This window comes from Myxine glutinosa, chromosome 13 (assembly GCF_964187855.1).
Source record: "Myxine glutinosa chromosome 13, kmMyxGlut1.1, whole genome shotgun sequence".
In the NCBI taxonomy this organism is placed as follows: domain Eukaryota; kingdom Metazoa; phylum Chordata; class Myxini; order Myxiniformes; family Myxinidae; genus Myxine; species Myxine glutinosa.
Window position 1 is genome coordinate 12,626,615 of NC_136273.1, and position 23,060 is coordinate 12,649,674.

The window sequence follows — 23,060 nt, forward strand, 5'->3', positions numbered from 1 at the left end:
ATCACCTTTATCTATCAATATTGTTGAAATGAAGATCAAATTGCTGTATGTTGAAATATGCTGAAAAAGTCAAAACTTTACATGGGGTATACTTACTTTTTCACGTGACTGTTTGTATGTATGTATGTATGTATGTATGTATGTATGTATGTATGTATGTATGTATGTATGTATGTATGTATGTACACTACTCACAATAAGTTCGGGATACTGGCAGGTTCTTCGGTGTGGTTGATTTTGTGTATTAATTATATTGAAAAAAGTTGTTGGTCCTAATTCTATGGTTATTAATGAGTGTGAAAAAACATTCTTGAAAAACACAGCATTCTTGATTTCAATACCCTAACCCTAACCCTTATTAAAAAAATACTCACTCCCACAATATCCCTAACTTATTGTGAGTAGTGTATGTATGTATGTATGTATGTATGTATGTATGTATGTATATGTATGTATATATATATATATATGTATATATATATATATATATATATATATATATATATATATATATATATATATATATTAGGGTGGTTCTCAGCTACAAAAGGCAAAACAAAAATGGAATTGTTTTACTCCAAACCTTTAATTTTTTTGGTATTGAGGTAAAACTTCTGCCTGTGAAATATTTTTTGAATACACCAAGTTTTAGGGGTTGCACAGTGACTCATGGTTGCTAGCCACTCATTGTTGCCTGATAAGCGTCGATTTCCTGCAATCGGGAAACCTCTTGTGATGTTCTGTCACAACTTGAAGCAGAGACTGGGTTTGCTGTTCATCCCTTGTCAGGAGATTATTGTACTCTTAAATGAGAGCAACTGCATACACCAAAGTACAGCTGCACTGGATTCAATTAACTTAAAAACATCTTCAAAATGTGCAGTACATAGCAAGGTCAAAGGTCAAGTGTAATGGTCAAAATCACAAGTATAGGAGTGGAGAATAAATAACGAACTCCAAACATTTATGTGAGCCAAATATGTGAAATTACAAACTCCATGTGCAACCCCTACATTTAGTTCAAATGTCTTAAAATGTCACCACAAGGGCTTTTTCATAGATACGAAAATGTTTAAGTGTTAGGAGCATGACTTTTCTAACTTTCATTTTTCAGGACTACCCTAATAAATAAATAAATATATATATATATATATATATATATATATATATATATATATACAGTATATATATTGTTATGGTTGTGGGGTTAGGGATACTTTAGACCAGGTAGATTTGTGTAGGTAGCATGCTCAGACTGTCGTGAAGAAGAAGAACCACCACCATGTAATAAGTAGAGGACCTGTTTAGCCCGAATGTCGGATGAAGTTGTATATTTGTCCCGTCACGAGGGGGCGGGAATGTTATTTAGCTCAGGGATTAGGTCAAGTAATTCCCTGTTTGTCGTTCCCTATGTGATTTATCCTTTATCTCTTTTGGCCCCGCACCATCGACAGTAGCGCAGGAAATGCCCATCAACTACTCTAAATAACAATAAAACTAACTGGAAGCCAGTTCTGAGCACTGCCGATAGGACACCACCATCTACATCGCCATGTAGGTCGAGTAGGCCGAAAACACGCCCAGAAGGACAGTGATTTGGCGGGAGTTGACCAACAGGAAGGCCAGGGTAAGAAGCAACTCGCTGAATGGCAGAGAGAAGGGTGAGTAGGACTGCATCAGGAGAGCGGACTGCATCACGAGGTTGTGCGTGTTGATTGGTGGAGAGCTGAACTTGCAGCGGGGTCCTGCGGGCATTGGTCGAGAGGCACAGGTGACGGCACGAGACGATCAATAAAAGAAGACTACGACCGACATTTTCTCTCTTGCCTTTTGCCCTTCATGCCTTCATCTTGCCCTCGACGACCTCTTGCCCTTCCTCGCCTCTCACATCTTCCTCTGTCCCTCGACGTTCCTGCCTCTCGCTCACCCCTGGTCCTCGACACTCTTGCTGACACCATCCTTTGGCATGCGAGGAGAACGGAGACCAAATCGGCTGGGGAGGCAAGCTGCACACCTGCCGTCCAAGATGGACTGTGCAGCGAGGCCTGGCTTTGTGCGCACGCGTCAAAAGATGTGTGGGTTTTCCCACCAATGGCCAGACTATTCCTGAGGAGAAATACCCCAGCCGATTTAGTTAAGTCCTCCAAATTAAATTCACACATAATTTCTTTTCAAGTTCTTTCTATATTCCCCTTTGTCCATGTTTTAAGTCTGGTGTGGAGGATCCCATAGGAATTTAGTTTTACCGTCACGTTTTTCCTGTCACAAGTATTTATTGTAATAAATCGGTTTGTTATTTTCCCTGTAAATTTAAAACATGTTTTTCGTTTGAGTTATTTTCTTTGCAGGCTTTGGGACTGCCCAGGGGATCAACAGGTAAGACCCTTCATACCTCCCCCTTCTCTTTCTTCCTCCCGCATATAATAAAATCCGCTGTTTGATCATCGCCTCTGAGTAAAGCTTGCTATTGTCTATTCGTGACTCTCCCGGTGTTAACTGAGAGCAGTCACACGACAATATACATACATATATAGTCACGTGAAAAAGTAAGTACACCCCATGTAAAGTTTTGACTTTTTCAACATATTTCAACATACAGCTATTTGATCTTCATTTCAACAATATTGATAGATAAAGGTGATATAATATAACAAATATCATGAAACATTTACATTTTGTCGTCCATTGTATAATTTAAATAAACATAAATGCAAATTTCGCATGTGGAAAAAGTAAGTTCACCCTTGGCTCTAACAGGTGGTATTGCCGCCTTTGGCAGAAACAACCTCAAGTAGGTGTTTCTTATAACTGTCTACTAGTCTCTGACATCGACTGGGAGAAATTTTTGCCCACTCCTCCATGCAGAATTCTGTCAGCTGTGCGATATTTGAGGGGTTTCTTGCATGCACAGCTCGTTTCAAATCCCCCCACAACATCGCGATGGGATTTAGATCCGGGCTTTGACTTTACCATTCCAGAACCCTCCATTTCTTTATTTTCAACCATTCCTTGGTGGATTTACCGGTATGTTTAGGGTCATTGTCATGTTGCAAGGTCCACCTTCGGTTGAGCTTCAGCTTTCCGACAGTTAAGTCACATTATCCTCAAGCACCCTCTGGTACAATGAAGAATTCAGAGTGGATTCTATGATGGTGAGCTGCCCAGGCCCTGATGCAGCAAAGCTGCCCTAAACCATAATTTTCCACCACCATGCTTTACAGTTGGTATCACGTTCTTGTGCTAAAATGCTGTCTTTGGTTTTCGCCAAACATGTCTTCTGGTACTGTGGCCAAATAGCTCTACCTTTGACTCATCTGTCCAGAGCACATTGTTCCAGAAGTGCTCATATTTGCCGAGGTGTTCATTGGCAAACTTTAGTCTTGCCCTGATGTTCTTTCTGGACAGCAAAGGTTTCCTCCTGGCACACCTCCCATGTAGATAAAATTTGTGCAGCCTCTTTCTAATGGTAGACTCGTGCACTTTGACATCAACAGTGGCAAGAGCTACCTGTAGGTCCCGTGATGACATTCTGGGGTTCTTAGAGACTTCTTGCAGCATCTTGTGGTCTGCTCTCAGGCTGAACTTGCTGGGGCGGCCTGGCCTGAACAAGTTGGCAGTTGTTTGGAATCTTCTCCACTTGCAGATGATCTTCTGGACAGTCGAATGATTGATTTCAAATTTTTGGAGATCTTTTGAAATACCTTCCCAGGCTCATAGGCATCTACACACATCCTGTGCTGTGTGTAGGAACGGTGACGGAGTGAACTGCATTCAATGTACAATGTGCGCTGAGTGGGTTCATCAAAAATGTAGTGGTCTGAGAGGGTCATTAACCAGTGTGGCAGCTACATTCAAATGTAAGGTGTGCACAGAGGGAGCTGCAGATGGAGGAAATGTTGAGTTGGATCTTGGAGACGGCGTGAAGCTGGAAGGAACATTTTGCTACCTCGGAGACATGCTGAATGGAGAAGGTGGATCAGACTCGGCAACGGTTGCGAGAGTGAGATGTGCATGGAAGAAGTTTCAGGAACTGAGTGGCGTGGTGATGAGGAAGGGAGTGTCGTTGAAGCTGAAGGGAAAGGTGTATGCTGTATGTGTGAGAAGTGTTATGATTTATGGGAGCGAGACATGGGTAATGAACGTAGAGCAGCAACGAAGGTTGGAAAGGGTGGAAATGCGAATGGTTCGATAGATGTGCGGAGTATCGTTGAGAGAGAGGAAGACAAATGATGAATTGCGAAAGATGATGGGAATAGAGCCTGTGATTGATGCTGTGAAGAGGAACAGGTTGAGATGGTTTGGTCATGTGTTGAGGAAAGATGAAAGTGACTGGTTGAGAAGAGTGATGGAAATGAATGTAGAAGGAAGTAGAGGACGGGGAAGACTGAGAAAGACTTGGCTAAAGATGGTGGAAGAGGAAATGCGGGCAAGGGGGTTAACAAGGAGAGATGCAGAAAATAGGGCAAAATGGAGAAGATTGTCATGGGGACCACAAGGCTAACCCCTGCTCTAGCAGGGAAAATGGCCTTTAAAATGCATGTTGTTGTTGTTGTTGTTGCTCATAGGCATCTATAACCTTCTTTCTGATGGCCTCAGAGAGCTCTTTTGATCTCGGCATGGTGACGCCGCACACTTCAACAACAAAGAACAAACCAAACTAAATGTCTGAGGTTTAAATAAGACAGGTTCCTCCAAGATCCTCTCTAACGATGTTCTAATCATTTGCACCTGAGCTGGTGCACCTGATTCTAATTTTAGGTATTTGAAGTAGTGATAAATGTAGGGGTGTTATTACTTTTTCCAAATGCGAAATTTGCATTTATGTTTATTTAAATTATACAATGGACTACAAAATGTAAATGTTTCATGATATTTGTTATATGAAATCACCTTTATCTATCAATATTGTTGAAATGAAGATCAAATTGCTGTATGTTGAAATATGTTGAAAAAGTCAAAACTTTACATGGGGTGTACCTACTTTTTCACGTGACTGTGTGTGTGTATATATATATATATATACTGAAACGCAAAAGAAACTTACCACCTTTGAAACCTTTAAATATCAACAATAACACTGCGTGTAGTAAATGTGTGAACTTATTTGTGGACAATAGTGTCCTCACTGTCAGTCATATTCATAGTGTAACGTTCTGTAATGTACTGTAATATAATGTAGGACTTTGTAATTCATAGTGGAATAGTGTAACGAATTTGGAAAGTGTAAAGAATGTGAGAACTGGTTTGCTGTGTTTTAACTGGCCCTCGTAGAGTAAATAAGATCGAAAGACGTCCCCCTAGTTAATTCCATGAACCTACAGACAGGCCACGATATATCTTTTTAAATAGCTTATTTCCTTTTTCTATGTAGGCGAAATATGTGTTTCCCACTAGATTGACTCTGCATTGCATCAAACGAAATAAGCGTAGGCCCCTCCGATGATCCATGGCAGCTCAAGTGCCAGGGATTCCCCCACTTGAGCTTTGACAGCAACCGTTTATTGCAATACAACTGCTGTGCAACGTGACGGCGCATTACCTACAGCTGCTGACCGGTTTTCGGCATTTGCGGCCATTACGAACAAGGGGAGTGGCTAGAGAAGACGGGTCGCCCCCCTCGTCATAGGGGGGAGGAGTAAGTCGGCCCCGCTCATCCAACCCAGAACAAGGGGTTTGGCTAAGAGAGGGCGGAGCGGGAACCCCCGAGAAAGTGCGCGAAGGTTCGGTGAGAAACCAATATAAACCGCCGCGGGACGCCCTCCGTCCTCTTACTCTCTGGCTCTGACCCCGTCCTCTTGCTCTTACCCTCTGGCTCTGACCCCGTCCTCTTGCTCTTGCTCTCTTTGGTGCTGGGGAGAAGGAAGACGCCTGAACGAGCAGGTGTGACCGAGCCTGCGAGCCATCGTGCGACCAGCTGCGCTGCAGTTAAGAGGACGCAGGCCACAAAAAGGGCGCGCCAGGCAGCAATACACGTGGAAGCTGAACCTCCCTTGCCTCTCAATAGCCATCCATCCTCAAGCCATACCTGCCTGCAATTTTCCCCGTGTAAGTGTGAACGTCGTCTGTCTTGAATGTTGTCCTGGGGTTTATAAGTAAACTGCATAGATAAGCTAATGATTCACTGTGTGACTGCTCCTTCCATCCATTGCTTGTAAATAACTTGATCGCTCCTTCTTTTTGCTTGTGTGTATAATAAATCCTGTTATTCCTCCGTACTCTGTCTTCTTCTCTCTTCCTTCTCTTTCGGTCGCTTTAGAGGTTTCCAAATTGAATACCTGTGGCGCGATTTGGTCAACGTTTGGGGGAGTCGGGCTAATCGGGGATCCTGTAACGGTCGCGGTTGACCATCCGCTCGGCCCAAAGTAACATCTTGTCCGTGACCCGTAACAATATATATATATACTGAAACGCAAAAGAAACTTACCACCTTTGAAACCTTTAAATATCAACAATAACACTGCGTGTAGTAAATGTGTGAACTTATTTGTGGACAATAGTGTCCTCACTATCAGACAAAACGGTCACGGATGGTCACTTGAACCTTCAATGGTTACTTCATAGCACAGCTGTTGAACAGCCGTTTTGACTCTCAGTGATTAGCCAAGGGGTATGGGATGATTTTAATGAGCTGCACGTGATGTCTTGATATTGGCTTTTAAAAGGCCAGTGCAAAATGGTCATTTCAATCAACATGCCACGATTGCCAAGGGATAAACGGCAGCGTGCCCTGGGCATGCTGCAAGGCGGACTGAGCTACCGTGAGGTGGCACGTCGCCTTGGCTGTTCACACCAGACGATATCGGCCCTGGTGGACAGAGACACCCTCCACAACTCTGCAGATGGCAGACCTCGATCAGGGAGGCCAAGAGTCACCACTGCAAGGCAGGACAGGCAGATGGTCCGAAGTCACCTGCGGGATCGATTCCGTCCAGCATCCCGCACTGCGGCAGAAACTCCGGGGCATGCAAACCACGGATCTCCAATGATACTGCACGAAGACGACTGCATGACTATGGTCTGACTGCCAGAAGACCATACAGAGGCCCCGTGATGATGGCTGCCCATCGCCGCAACCGACAGAGATGGTGCCAGCAGCATCAGCGGCGGACCTTGGTGCAGTGGAACGAGGTCGCTTTCAGCGATGAGTCAAGGTTCTGTGTGGACAGTCCTGATGGGCGTGAGCGTGTCTGGAGAAGAACTGGCGAGCGATATGCCGATTGTTGCATGCGTCAAGCCAACAGGTGGGGTGGCCCAAGTGTGATGGTGTGGGCCGCCATATCAGGCCGGTACAGGACGCCACTGGTGGTTGTGGATGGGAATCTTAACACCCAGCGGTATGTGGATAACATCCTGCGACCTCATCTGCTGCCATTCCTGCTAGACCACCCAGAACTGAGAACCTTTCAGCATGACAACGCTCGTCCCCATGCTGCTCGCTTTACCACTGCATTTCTCCAAGGCGAGAACATCAACACCATGCAGTGGCCTGCGTTCTCCCCTGACCTGAATCCCATAGAGCACCTGTGGGATGAGCTTGGGAAACGCGTAGTTGGCAGGGCCAGGACATGGGCAGAGCTGCTTCAGACATTGAGGACTGAGTGGGACAGAATCCAGCAGCAATCCATCCAAAGACTGGTAGGCAGTATACGCCGATGATGCACTGCCTGTATCCAAAACAATGGTGGCCACACACGCTATTGAAAGGGGACTGACATTGCACCCTGTGCTGTTCTGTACTGTAGAACAAACTGATGAGATGGTGTATCTTGGTCAAAAACTTGACATGTCATCAATAAAATGCCAATGTTTCAATTAGCAATTGTTGGTTTGTTTTATTTTGAACTGTTACAATTTTATTACATTTCAAACAAGTGATAAGTTTCTTTTGCGTTTTCGGTCTTTTTGAAGTTGGTCAAAATGGTCAAATTCTTTGGTCAAAATGCCCATTTTGCACTGGCCTTTTTTTTTTTTTTTTTTTTTTTTGTATACAAGATCGAGGCTCGTGAAAGAGCTAACATTAATCACACAAAAAGACAAACCGACACACAAAACACAAAAAACAAGGAGAGCGGCAGACAAGATGGGGAGAGAGGGGGAAGGACACAAAAGAGAGGGGGAAGAGGGGGAAGGACACAAACACAACATTTGAGAGCAGGGACATCGGGAGGACTTGGGGGGAGGTGGGAGAGGAATAAAACATATTGTTGCGGATATGGGATTTACATCCATCCATATCCGCTTCTAAATATTCCCCTATTTCCTCAATACTTCCCAACTCTCCCCAATCCCTCCTTCCCTAGTCCCACTTTCTGTAAACAACACTCTGTGGACCCGACCTCCCCCTATTTCCCCCCATTAAATGTCGCATCCAGGTCCACCGCATCTCACGTAGACAACTATAGGACATCTTGCTAGTTATTCTTAGTCTATGTCAGTTAAGGATTCGTTTCCATTTATTCTGACCCTTCGTTGCACCAGAATGTGATTGTATGGCACCGTTAGGAAGTTTAGGACCTCCCAATACCTCCCCGCAGCTCTTCCTCACAGTTCTCAGTAACAACCACAACAACAACAACAACAACAACAACAACCACGAGCGCAGGGAGTGCGCGTCCTCACTCCGGCTTGGTTGGCTTGGTTTGGTTGGCCATGTGCTCGATGGGGTTAACAAACAGGGGCTCCCTGTCGGCCCCTCGTCAAGGGCGGAGCCCGGTAATCCCCGCACCCAATGGAAGCGGCGGACCGGCCCCCAGTTGGGGCGGAACCAACCAGCCGAGGGCGTGTCACTCCCCGTTGAGCATGCGCAGCAGAGGGAGTGGTGACGTGAGATGCGCGCAGAGCTGAAGGAGAAAGGACGCACCCTCCGAGCGCCGAGAGACCTCTGCCATTAAGAAAGACCTCCCAAAGACTGAGCTGTATCCTGTCCCCGAGCCAAGGTGCACCTTGTGCCATCGGTCTACCTGCCATCAATCCCTGTGTGAGTCAGCCTTGTCCGTTTGCCCGTGGTCTGTCTGGGCCTAAGTAAACCAGTTAGATAAGCTAATCTTTGCACTGTGTCACCTGCTGTAAATAACCTTGACTGCTCCTTTTCGTTTGTGTGGTATAAATATTAAATCCTGTTCCTCTTCTGTACGTCTTCGTCCTCTTCTTCCTCTTTCCATTCGATCGCTTTAGAGTTTTCCCCAATTGAATATCTGTGACGCGATTTGGCCAACGTTCGGGGTAATCGGGTTAACTGTACGAACACGGCGGCCATTCCGCTCGGTCAAGCAACATCTTTAGCCGTGTCTGTAACAATATGAACACTGCAAGGACTCTGGGGTGAATTACCGGGGGTAGAAAAGATCTTAGAAAGTAGAAAAAGTAGAAAAAAAGATTTTAAAGCCAATATCAAGACATCACGTGCAGCTCATTAAAATCATCCCGTACCCCTTGGCTAATCACTGACAGTCAAAACGGCTGTTCAACAGCTGTGCTATGAAGTGACCATTGAAGGTTCAAGTGACCATCCATGACCGTTTTGTCTGACAGTGAGGACACTATTGTCCACAAATAAGTTCACACATTTACTACACGCAGTGTTATTGTTGATATTTAAAGGTTTCAAAGGTGGTAAGTTTCTTTTGCGTTTCAGTATATATATATATATATATATATATATATATATATATATATATATATATACATACATACATACACACACAATTACTACCAAAAGTACCCAACACTTTACTGACAGATTTTATCAAAAGACAACATGTGGTACTTCACAAGCATTCACTCTAATTTGCCCGAGGTATATCTTCCATCTGCTTGGAAGTCAGCTGACATCACCTACATCAACCATTCTTGCTACTTATATATGGCATAAGCAAAAATCACCTCCACTTCGCTGCAAAACTCAGTATTGGATCTTTGCGTTTGAACTTCCACTTAAAAGGAGTGAAATTATACATTTTGAAAGTTTCAAGTTATTCTCACTCAGATTTCAACATCACCGTAATGCATATTATCACATTGTTAAAACGTCCGTTATGTGAGAAGATGATTTGTAATACAGGATAACACAGGAGGAGCTATACAATACACATTTACATCGAGAGAAATGGGTTTTTCGCCCCACCCTGAAAACCCAGACATGCTTCCGCAACAGAAACCCTGTATGTGGGATGCCCTGAGGCAACATGCAAAATTTGGTTGGATTTTGTTCAGTCGTTTTTTTTAATTTTTGAAGCATATCATCATCATGCTAAAATACGCCATTTGGTATCTGTCTGTCTGTCTGATGATTTTTTTGACGCCAATACATTCCGTTGTTACTTATCCAATCTCAACCAAACTTGACAGGATGACGAAGGGTTACATAATGAAGGTTGTAGTGCATTCATTTGTCCCCCTCCCCAAGGGTGTTTTCTCGCCCGAGCGGGTTTTCCCTGCCATTGCCGTCAATGAGTTTGCATGTTGAGGTGTATATCAATGTTAAATTAGCATTATAGGGGCGTTTTTCCAAAGAAGAAGATATATCGCGGCGTTTTTCCAAAGACGCTTTTAATAACAAAATTAATGACAATCGCATATTGTTAATGTTATTACAAAACAATATTAATAGCCGGCGAAGCCGGTGTTGTCAATAAACGTGTACGTATTATGTCGAAAACCAGATTATGCTGTATCACTTGGCTTGAGAATTCCGAAGTGCAATGGAGGCCGCCATCTTGCGGATGCGGAAGTAAGCATAACAAATTGAAAAACGTTCAATAGGAGTTTCTTTCACCCGTCGTTGTTTGATTCACAATCTTATGCACCTCTAATTTATAATTAAAATACTTTAAGACCAACCTCGGCCCGCACGGGCCTGGTTATCTTCAACGAAAAGCGTCACCAAACACCGGAACCAATGAGATTCGAGCATTTGAAAAAATATTTCTAAAACCAAATCACGCAATGGAGGCCGCCATCGACCGGATGCGGATGTTTGCATAAAACAATTGCGAAAAAGTTCAATAGGAGTTTGTTTCACCCGTCGTTGTTTGATTCACAATCTAATGCACCTCCAATTTGTAATTAAAATACGTTAAGACCAACCTCGTTATCTTCAACGAAAATCGTCACTAAACACCGGAAACAATGAGATTCGAGCATTTGAATGCATAAAACAATTGCGAAAAAGTTCAATAGGAGTTTGTTTCACCCGTCTTTGTTTGATTCACAATCTAATGCACCTCTAATTTGTAATTAAAATACGTTAAGACCAACCTCGTTATCTTCAACGAAAATCGTCACCAAACACCGGAACCAATGAGATTCAAGCATTTGAAAAATATTTTTTAAAAGGTTATTACGTGTTTCGGAGGGTGAAAACGGCGTCAAATATTCTAAAATTGACGAAGAATTATTTTTTAGAAATCTCGCGGCCGTCGGGGATAGTTTTTCATGGCCGGAAATATCCGAAGTTGAGACGGAATTCACCGAATTAATCAAGAAGTAAATTTTATCAATTTTAATCTCATCCAGAATGCAAATGGTACCTACTACACATACTACACCTACTACACCGAAGGTACCTACTACACCTACCTACTACCAACTACCTAACCTACTGATGCCATAGTGATGGGTAAAATAGTGGCAAGAGGCTTTGGCTTCGCCGGCTCATTGCGGCTTTGCAGTCGGGTACTAGTAGCCGGCGAAGCCGGTGTTGTCAATAAACACGTACGTATTATGTCGAAAACCAGATTATGCCTTGGCTTGAGAATTCCAAAGCTCAATGGAGGCCGCCATCTTGCGGATGCGGAAGTATGCATAACAAATTGAAAAACGTTCAATAGGAGTTTCTTTCACCTGTCTTTGTTTGATTCACAATCTTATGCACCTCTAATTTATAATTAAAATACTTTAAGACCAACCTCGGCCCGCACGGGCCTGGTTATCTTCAACGAAAAGCGACACCAAACACCAGAACCAATGAGATTCGAGCATTTGAAAAAATATTTCTAAAACCAAATCACGCAATGGAGGCCGCCATCGACCGGATGCGGAAGTTTGCATAAAACAACTGCGAAAAAGTTCAATAGGAGTTTGTTTCACCCGTCTTTGTTTGATTCACCATCTGATGCACCTCTAATTTGTAATTAAAATACGTTAAGACCAACCTCGTTATCTTCAACGAAAATCGCCACCAAACACCGGAACCAATAAGATTCGAGCATTTGAAAAAATATTTTTTTAAAGCTTATTACGCGTTTCGGAGGGTGAAAACGGCGTCAGATATTCTAAAATTGACGAAGAATTATTTTTTAGAAATCTCGCGGCCGTCGGGGATAGTTTTTCATGGCCGGAAATATCCGAAGTTGAGACGGAATTCACCGAATTAATCAAGAAGTAAATTTTATCAATTTTAATCTCATCCAGAATGCAAATTGTGTCATTTTAGGTCGAATTTTCGAAATTTTGTGAGCTGACCAATCAGCGATCAGCTTAGGTCAGCCAATGAGTGCCCTCGACACAGGACATCTTACCAGGGCGTCGTCTGCGACGCCGGGAACGAGGTTGGTGCAAAACAACCGAATCACGCGTAAGCATATGCTGCTTGAAATAGTTCTCATCATATGCTCAAATTTCCTAAGCTAAATCGTTATTGCTTTGGGCACTGTTGTCTGTTACGGAGAAAGAAAAAGAACCAAAATGAAAGGAAAAATGGTACAACCTCCACCAGTGCTATCATCACTGAAACATGATTCGACAACAGTCTGTGGTAACTTGAGAGAGGTTTTTACGTTGCACCAAGTAAAGCCATCGGATGTGGCACCATTGTCTTGTTTTTGGGAATATGCTGCAGTAGATGTCCCTGGTGATGGGTCATGTTTTTTTCACTGTTTGAGCTTGAGAATTTTCAACACATTTCAAAGCACCACCTTCTTATGGCAATTCATTGTACGAGCACTTGAACAACGTGTTTTTCGACTCGATTCTGCAAAACGCCATGTCACTCGGTCAAAGCCAAAACGAGGAACAATGTTTCGCCTCCATTCTTCATCGCAACACCGACCTATCAGATGTGGCATGAAGGACGACGTTTATGCTTAACCACGACATAAATGTACCCAAGTCTTGGGTACCCAAGCTAATTCGTGAGAAAGTGTCATGTGACTCCTGCTCATTCACCAGGTTACAATCTACACTGTTTCAATTACCAGTTTAAGTCTACACTTTAACTGTACACTGCTAAATTTCTCTAAAGCGTGTAAAGACCTTTGAGTGCTTGCACCAGCATATATGTGTTGTTGAGGATGTTCAAGAGTAATTACAGGTCACTATCAGCGTCTATCACCTTCTTTTCGCGATGAAAAACAATGTTCTCACGAAACTTAATTGGAAAGTAAACCACTCTGGGCCATTTTCGAAATTTTTCGCTTCTTTAGTGGTAGACCTGAAAAGCTGAATTAGGCTTCAATCCCATGCTCCCATGCTCAGTAGGTTTGTCTGATTTATGATGTTGTCCTGCACCTACCGGTATAAGCGGTTTACATAAAGAAAGAAAGCTCGGTTTGATTAACGACAGTCACACATTGCCATTGAAACGGCGCTATCGTCTGATCTGTCGGCACTGATCTTACTGCAAGCTAACTTCTTCTGGTGGAGGAAGCTGCAGTGCCCGGAGAGAACCAGCCCTGACAGCGACTGAAGTTAGAAGACTACATACATACTGTGAAAACGTATGTTAAGCCCAGTTAAAATTTCTTAAAATAGGCCTCAAGCTAGCACATCGTATAGTTACTTCCTTAAGCTTCTTGTGACATTTATTGTATGTAGGTATTGGGGAGGACTGTCTGCTCTTCTCTTTTACCAAGTCTTACCAGGTACGGTACCTACTACACCTACCTACTACCAACTACCAACTACCTAACCTACTGATGCCACAGTGATGGGTAAAATAGTGGCAAGAGGCTTTGGCTTCGCCGGCTCATTGCGGCTTTGCAGTCGGGTACTAGTAGCCGGCGAAGCCGGTGTTGTCAATAAACGCGTACGTATTATGTCGAAAACCAGATTATGCCTTGGCTTGAGAATTCCGAAGCGCAATGGAGGCCGCCATCTTGAGGATGCGGAAGTATGCATAACAAATTGAAAAACGTTCAATAGGAGTTTCTTTCACCTGTCTTTGTTTGATTCACAATCTTATGCACCTCTAATTTATTATTAAAATACTTTAAGACCAACCTCGGCCCGCACGGGCCTGGTTATCTTCAACGAAAAGCGTCACCAAACACCGGAACCAATGAGTTTCGAGCATTTGAAAAAATATTTCTAAAACCAAATCACGCAATGGAGGCCGCCATCGACCGGATGCGGAAGTTTGCATAAACAATTGCGAAAAAGTTCAATAGGAGTTTGTTTCACCCGTCTTTCTTTGATTCACAATCTAATGCTTAATTAATCTTAATTATTCACAATCTAGCTTAAGGCCCATCCCTCTCTGTACCCACCATACCCAGTCGTACCCAGCTGCTCCTGGACTCCGTGTCCTTTCCTCCTGACAAGGTGGAAAAGTTTCTGTCAACCCTCGACTCTGATTCTGCAACTGGACCTGACGGCATCAGCCCACGGGTCCTAAAATCCTGTTCTTCCGCTCTTTCACTCCCTCTCTCTGTTCTCTTCACCATCTCTTTTGCTCAAAGTCAACTACCATCTGCTTGGAAATCAGCCAACATCACCGCTTTGCACAAAAAAGGTGCAAAAACAGATCCTAGCAACTACAGACAAATCAGCCTTCTCCCAATTATCAGCAAAGTGATGGAATCCATCATTGCTTCGGATATGAAATCTTTCCTCTTCTCCAATGGCTTGATCTCTGATCATCAATTTGGTTTCAGACCAGGTCACTCTACTCTGACATGCTGCTTCTGCTGTCTCAACAATGGATGGAGGTCCTCAATGCCAAACAGGAAATTAGAGCTGTCCCCCTCGACATATCACGTGCGTTCGATACGGTCTGACACCCCGCTCTGCTCACCAAACTCTCCTCCTTTGGTATCCATGGAAATCTCCACGCATGGCTGGCGGACTTCCTCTCTAGTCGTAGTCAACATGTGGCCCTGAATGGGTTTCTCTCATCTCCTCTTCCTGTTCAGGCTGGAGTTCCCCAAGGCAGTGTTCTGGGCCCTGTGCTTTTTCTGGTCTTCATCAATGATCTCTCTGACTCTCTTGAAAATCCTCTCTATCTCTTTGCTGATGACTCCACTCTCTGCCGCTCCATTCCTCATCCCTCAGATCGGCAGTCTGCAGCCTCCTCACTCTCTGCAGACCTGGACAAAATCACAGACTGGGCAAACAAGTGGAACATGTCTTTCAATCCTGACAAATCTCACACTCTTACGATGTCTCTCCGAAAAGAACGACTGGACAACCCTCCCATCTACTTTCTGAATAATCCTCTCCAAGAAGTTCTGTCACTCAAGCTTTTGGGTCTCACTATCTGCCATGATCTTTCCTGGGAAAACCACATTTCCAAGCTGGCCTCCAAAGCCAGTCGCCGACTGGGCATCCTCCGTCGTGCGAAGTCCTTCCTTGGCACACCTGAGCTCCTCACCACATACAAGGCTTTCATCCGCAGCTCAATGGAGTACTGCTTTCCCCTCTGGGCTGGTGCTCCTGCCTCACACCTAGCTCGTCTTCACGCTGTTGAAACCAAAGCGTTCAGAATCATTGGAATCTCCAGCGATGACGCTATCTCCGAGGGCCTTTCACTTAATCACCGCAGGCAGGTTGGTGGTCTTTCCGTCTTCTACCGACTCCTCTCCGGCCTTGCTCCCCCAGCTCTCTCTGGGTTCTGTCCCCCAAATATTCCTGCAGGTCGCACAAGATCTGCCTGCAACCCTCTTATGGTTAGACTGCCAAAATCAAGACTCTCTGCTCACCTTCACTCCTTCATTCCTCTTTTCTCCCACCTCTGGAACAAACTCCCTCACTCTCTTCAATCCCACTCCTCCCTCCAGGTCTTTAAAACTGCTGTTCACCACCATCTCTTATCTTCCCCAATCCAAAACTTTGATCTTTTCTACCCCTGCTAATTTCACCCCAAATCCACTTTTTTGAGGTGACTTTTGACTTCTTTCCTGGAAGTCCTTGGTGTCCTTGTGTTTTATACCTATCCTGCCTCCCCCAGGCCCTCTCCCTCCAAAAACATCTCCCGATGTCCCTGCTCTCAAATGTTGTGTTTGTGTGCTTCCTCCCCTTCTCTCCCCATCTTGTCGACCGCTCCCCTTTTTATATACTTTGTTTGCTTGTTTGTTTGTTTGATAAATGTTAGCTCTTTAATGAGCCTCGACTCTGTATACAAAAAAAAAAAAAAATGCACCTCTAATTTGTAATTAAAATACGTTAAGACCAACCTCGTTATCTTCAACGAAAATCGTCACCAAACACCGGAACCAATGAGATTCGAGCATTTGAAAAAATATTTTTTTAAAGCTTATTACGCGTTTCGGAGGGTGAAAACGGCGTCAAATATTCTAAAATTGACGAAGAATTATTTTTTAGAAATAACGGCGCCATCGTCTGATCTGTCGGCACTGATCTTACTGCAAGCTAACTTCTTCTGGTGGAGGAAGAGGCAGTGCCCGGAGAGAACCAGCCCTGACAGCGACTGAAGTTAGAAGACGACACACATACTGTGAAAACCTATGTTAAGCCCAGTTAAAATTTCTTAAAATAGGCCCTGAGCTAGCACATCATATAGTTACTTCCTTAAGCTTCTTGTGACATTTATTGTATGTCGGTATTGGGGAGGACTGTCTGCTCTTCTCTTTTACCAAGTCTTACCGGGTACGGTACCTACTACACCTACCTACTACCAACTACCTAACCTACTGATGCCATAGTGATGGGTAAAATAGTGGCAAGAGGCTTTGGCTTGGCCGGCTCATTGCGGCTTTGCAGTCGGGTACTAGTAGCCGGTGAAGCCGGTGTTGTGAATGAGCACGTACGTATTATGTTGAAAAGCCAGATTTTGCTGGATCCTTTGAGAATTTCGAAGCTTTGACGCACCAAATCGTTCCATGGAGGCCGCCATCCTGCGGATGCGAAAGTATGCATAAAAAATTGCGAAAAGGTTCAATAGAGGCTTTGGCTTCGCCGGCTCATTACGGCTTTGCAGTAGGGTCATATTAGCCGGCGAAGCCGGTGTTGTGAATAAACGCGTACATATTATGTTGAAAACCAGATTATGCTGGATCCCTTGGCTTGTGAATTCCGAAGCTGTGACGCACCAAATCGCTCAATGGAGGCCGCCATCTTGCAGATGCGGAAGTATGCATAACAAATTTAACAATGTCAATAGGAGTTTGTTTCACCCGTCTTTGTTTGATTCACAATCTTATGCACCTCTAATTTGTAATTAAAATACTTTAGGACCAACCTCGGCCGGCACGGGCCTGGTTATCTTCAACGAAAATCATCACCAAACCCCGGAACCAATGAGATTCGAGCATTTGAAAAAATATTTCTAAAACCAAATCACTCAAAGGAGGCCGCCATCGTCCGGATGCGGAAGTATGCATAAAAAAATTGAGAAAAAGTTCAACAGGAGTTTGTTTCACCCGTCTTTGTTTGATTCACCATCTTATGCACCTCTAATTTGTCATTAAAATACTTTAAGACCAACCTCGTTATCTTCAACGAAAATCGTCACCAAACACCGGAACCAATGAGATTCGAGCATTTCAAAAATTATTTCAAAAAAGCTTATTATGTGTTTCGGAGGCTGAAAACGGCGTCAAATATTCTAAAACTGACGAAGAATTATTTTTTAGAAATCTCGCGGCCGTGGGGGATAGTTTTTCACGGCCGGAAATATCCGAAGTTGAGACCGAATTCACCGAATTAATCAAGAAGTAAATTTTATCAATTTTAATCTCATCCAGAATGCAAATTGTGTCATTTTGAACTAGGTACGGTACCTACTACACCTACCTACTACCAACTACCTAACCTACTGATGCCACAGTGATGGGTAAAATAGTGGCAAGAGGCTTTGGCTTCGCCGGCTCATTGCGGCTTTGCAGTCGAGTACTCGCACTAATAATGTCCCACTTCCTCAAGGCGTTTTTCCTGCAGTGATACGTGTATAAATAGCTTATAGTAATATAATGGCGTTTCCGTGGGAGCAATGGCTGCTACAGGAAGTAAAAATATTATAAACTACAAACACGTATGATGTTTATAACACTAAATGAAGAAATTTCGGGGAATCCCGACATCTGTGAAGTAAGTAAGTAACCCCCAACCCTTCCCACGCCTCCTCCCCCCGAGCCCTCTCCCTCCCACACATCTCCCTGCTCTCAAATGTTGTGTGCTCTCAAGTGTTTGTGTGCTTCCCATTGTGTGCCTGTGTGTGTGCTTCCCATTGTGTGCTTCCCTGTGTGTGCGTCCCAGCATCCCTGTGTGTGCTTCCCATTCTCTTGTCTTCCGCTCCCTTTTTTTAATATATTTTGTTTGTCTGGTTGATTTGTTTGTGAAGTAAATGTCAGCTCTTTCACGAGCCTCGATTCAGTATACAAAAAAAAAAAAAAAAAAAAAAAGGGTTACTTACAGAACTGAGCGAAGATCTACTGTACTCTATATAACACACAAATGTTGGGTTAATAACATGTCCCTTTCTGCCGCTACCGTGGCATTTTTCGTAGCGAACCTATGAAACTCGCACCTGCTGTTTGATACGAAACTGAAAAGGACAAAGACCGGGGTGTGCTCCTTTACCAAGCAGATAGCTAGCGCTTGCCAAGCCAGCCGTTCCTTAACGGTTTTGAAAGCAATGCTTGCTCGAATGCTTAAACCACTTGGCGATCTCTCCACAAGAAACTTGGTAAATGAACACACACCCAATGTTCTTGAGACCAGACCATAGATCGACTGTAATCTATATACCCCAAAGAGGAATGATCCTTTCTGCCCCTCCCATAGTGAGCGGGTGTACTAGTGTAAACAAATAAACTAAGAAAAAAGGCAGGATGGGTCATGTTATTGTCCTTCCTGTGGTATATAGATTAAAGTAGATCACTGCTCGGGTTCGTTAGTCTCTGGGGGACGCAATAAGCATACAATGCCTCAAGACGTCTGGTTTCCTCCCTTTCCGTTTAGTGTTAAACAGCAGCAGCGACTGTTTTAAAAGGTAATCATACACGTTTGTGGTTTATAATACTTTAAACTTCTGGTACGGGTGCCCCACGATGCACCATGATAAACTTGGCACCCAATCATGGAGAACTATTCATACCCAACATTTAGCCAAACCCGTTGGGGATGGGGTTATTATTATTATCAATTTTGTTTTGTAATAACATTATAATAACATTACACTTTTGTTATTAGAAGCAGCCTTGGAAAAAACGTCACGATTAGCTATCTTAACATGGATATACACCTTAACACAGATTTCGCCCAAGAATGGGGAGGGGGCAAATAGCATTGGGGAAATTTGGGAGGGCAAGAACAACCTTCTTGAGGAGGGGAGCAAATCACGTTGCTAAAACCTCCATCCTACCGTCAGATTTGGTTTAGACTTGATAAGTTTGTCCGAATGTATTGCAGTCAAAAAGACAGACAGACACAAAATTGCGTTGTTCAGGTATGATGTATACAGTCGTGGCCAAAAATATTGGCACCCTTGCACTTTTTTCAAATAATGCGCCATTTCTTCGAGAAAATTGTTGAAATTATAAACTCTTGGTATCAACATTTGTATTTCTTTGGTTTGCCGTGGAACAAAACAAAAAAAGCTGAAAAAATTACTAAATCTTAGCTTATTCCACACAGAAATCGTAAAATGGCCCAGACAATATTATTGGTACATTTTAGAAGTTAGAAATAATTAGATTTCAAGCAGGTGATTCTCCTTTACTTTGGAATTGAACTGACCTGTGGTGAGTTGCAGGTGCCTACAATATAAAAATCACTCATTCAACCAGTTTGAATAGAGAAAAGGAGTCATTCTGCTGTTTTGTGTCACTGTGAGTACCGCAATGAGCATGGAGAAAAGAAAGAAAACCATAGAATTGTCTGAGCAGGTCACCATTGTAGCCATCTTGTAGCCAAGCATGGACAATCCCAAGGCTACAAGTCCATATCCAGAAACCGTGATGTTCATGTGTCCACTGTATGCAATTTTATCAGGAAGTTTAAGGCCCATGGCATTGTAGCCAACATCCCTGGATGTGGCTGCAAGAGAAAACTTGATCGAAGATTGCAGCGAAGGATTGTTGGAATGGTGGAGAAAGCACCTCGATCAACTGCTAAACAGATTCAAGCTGACCTTCAGACACAAGGTACAACAGTTTCAATTCGCACCATCCGTCGCCAACTCAATCAAAGGGGTTTCTAGGGTAAGAGACCCACTAGGACCCCACTGCTGAGAAAGCCCGACTGGAGTTTGCCAAAACACACCTGAACAAGCCAAAATCCTTCTGGGAGAATGTCCTGTGGACAGATGAGACCAAATTAGAGCTTTGGGTAAAGCACATCATCTCTATGTTTACAGAAAACAAAATGAAGCCTTCAAAGAAAAGAACACCTTCCCTACATTCCAACATGGAGGAGGTTCAGTGATGTTTTGGGGTTGCTGTGCTGCCCGCTCTGGCACTGATTGCCTTGAATGTGTCCATGGCATCATGAAATCAGGAGATTACCAAGGCATTTTGGAGCGCAATGTTCAACCCAGTGTTAGAAAGCTGGGTCTCCGTCAAAGTTATTGGGTCTTGCGGCAGGACAATGACCCCAAACACACTTCAAAAAGCACCCAGGAATGGATCAAGACAAAACACTGGACTGTTCTGAAGTGGCCAGTGATGAGTCCAGATCTAACTCACATTGAACACCTGTGGGGAGATCTGAAAACAGCTTTTGGGAGAAGGCACCCTTCAAATCTGGGAGAACTGGAGCAGTTTGCACAAGAAGAGTGGATCAAACTGCCAGTAGAGAGGTGGAGGAAGCTCATTCATGGCTATAGGAAGTGCTTGGCTGCAGTTATTTTGTGCAAAGTCCGTGCTACCAAATATTAAGTCTAGGGTGTCAATAGGTTTGTCAATGGTATTTCTTTTTATTTTCTGATTGAAAAGGATATATTAAGTTCTGGATCAAAACAAAGGTTCTGTAATATTAACAGTGAAATAAAGAATTGTGGAGACAAAATACTTTTGTCAATTTCAACTTATTTATAGACAAAATTATGAGTTATTTGAAAAAGGTGCAAGGGTGCCAATATTTTTGACCACGACTGTATATGCCAGTGGGGCAGCTTGCACACTACACATAACTACTCGGATGCATCATATGTGCAGACGTAATAAATATAAGCTTTATACATTTAATAAAGTGGATTGTGAACGAGCTTTATATTCAAGAGCACAACGTCACAATGATATGTTAGCCAAAAGACAAGCTAAAAAAAAGAAGTAACTTAATCAAACAATGACCAGAAAAATAGCAAAATAGCAAGACATGCGACCCAAGATTCTATATATTTACCTCTGCCACCAAAGGTGGATGGAGGTTATGTTTTCACCCCTGTCTGTCTGTTTGTCCGTTTGTTTGTGAAGAAGATATTTCAAAACGTTGTGGACGGATTCGGAGGAAATTTGGCAGAGTTGTAGCGTACATGACGAGGACGAAATGATTAGATTTTGGTGAAGATCCGGATTCGGATCCGGCTACTAGAATTTTAAAGTGATTCTTCATCATTGAGAGATGGGGCTAAAATCGACATATAACAGGATATCTCAAAAAGTTGTGGACGGATTTGGACGAAACTTGGTGGACAGGTTCGGTGTCTGACAAGGACGATTCGATTCGATTTTGGTGAAGATCTGAATATGGATTCGGATCTGAGAATTATTTAATTTTTAAGTGATTCTTCACCATTGAGTGATGGTTGGGTTGGGCTAAAAGGTTGGGCTAAAACCAACATATAGCAGGATATCTCAAAAGGTTATCGATGGATTTGGACGAAGCTTGGTGGACAGGTTCGGTGTCTGACAAGGACGATTCGATTCGATTTTGGTGAAGATCTGAATATGGATTCGGATATGAGAATTATTTAATATTTAAGTGATTCTTCACCATTGGGAGTTAGGGCCAAAAACGATATATAGCAGGATATCTCAAAAAGTTGTGGACGGATGATTTTGATTAAATGTGATTCTGTATTGTGATTTTCTGGTCTACTCTGGGATACAAAACGTAAACTGTTCACCTGGCGGAGGTATGCGCTCGACCGAGTGCCGTTCCAGTTAAATATGCAATATTCAAAGTGTGCTATCAATACTACGATTACTTACCGGTAGTAATCAACAAATAGCTAATTACAAGGATAGCAAGACATGTGACCAATTACTAAGATTACTTAGTAATTAGCAATATTTAAAACATATCAACACTTATGCACATCATAAGTCAGAGACATAGGTACAGGAATCACCTGCAATTGCTTCCGTTCTCACGTATAATGTCGTCTCCTTTGACTATTTTTAAAGCCCATTGTGGATGCATTTGGCAAGCAGGTGAATAACTCAAGTAAATCAAGAATTAATCATTAGAATGAGCTCTTTATTTAAAGGTTTAGAGCTACAGTCATTTTTTTACGTGAATACGGCAAACTTTAGAAAATAAGAGAGCAGAGCCGTTTGTTACCATTGCCTAGCAACCAGTTCCAGTACAAGCTCCATTGTTTTTGGTCACGTGGCCCACAGTGAGCAGACCGAGGCTGGCCGACTTTATTTATGGATATTTTCGTTTACAGAAATTTTCTGACCGTTTTTTTAAATTTTCCTGGGATAATGGCTTTGAGTTGCCTCAGTATGCAAAATTTAAACTTTCTAAGAAACCTGGAATGTACTTAATATTTATATCAGTGAGTCAGTGATTATAAAGAGCTTTATTTAGTAGTTATAACCTAATGTACCACGTTCTGTGCTACAGAGCGTTGGCTTTACCAAAGCAGTTTCTTGGCAAGTGCTGGGTGGTTTGCCATCCCTCTCCCAGCAGTAGTTAGGGCAGGCATTTGGAATTTCCAG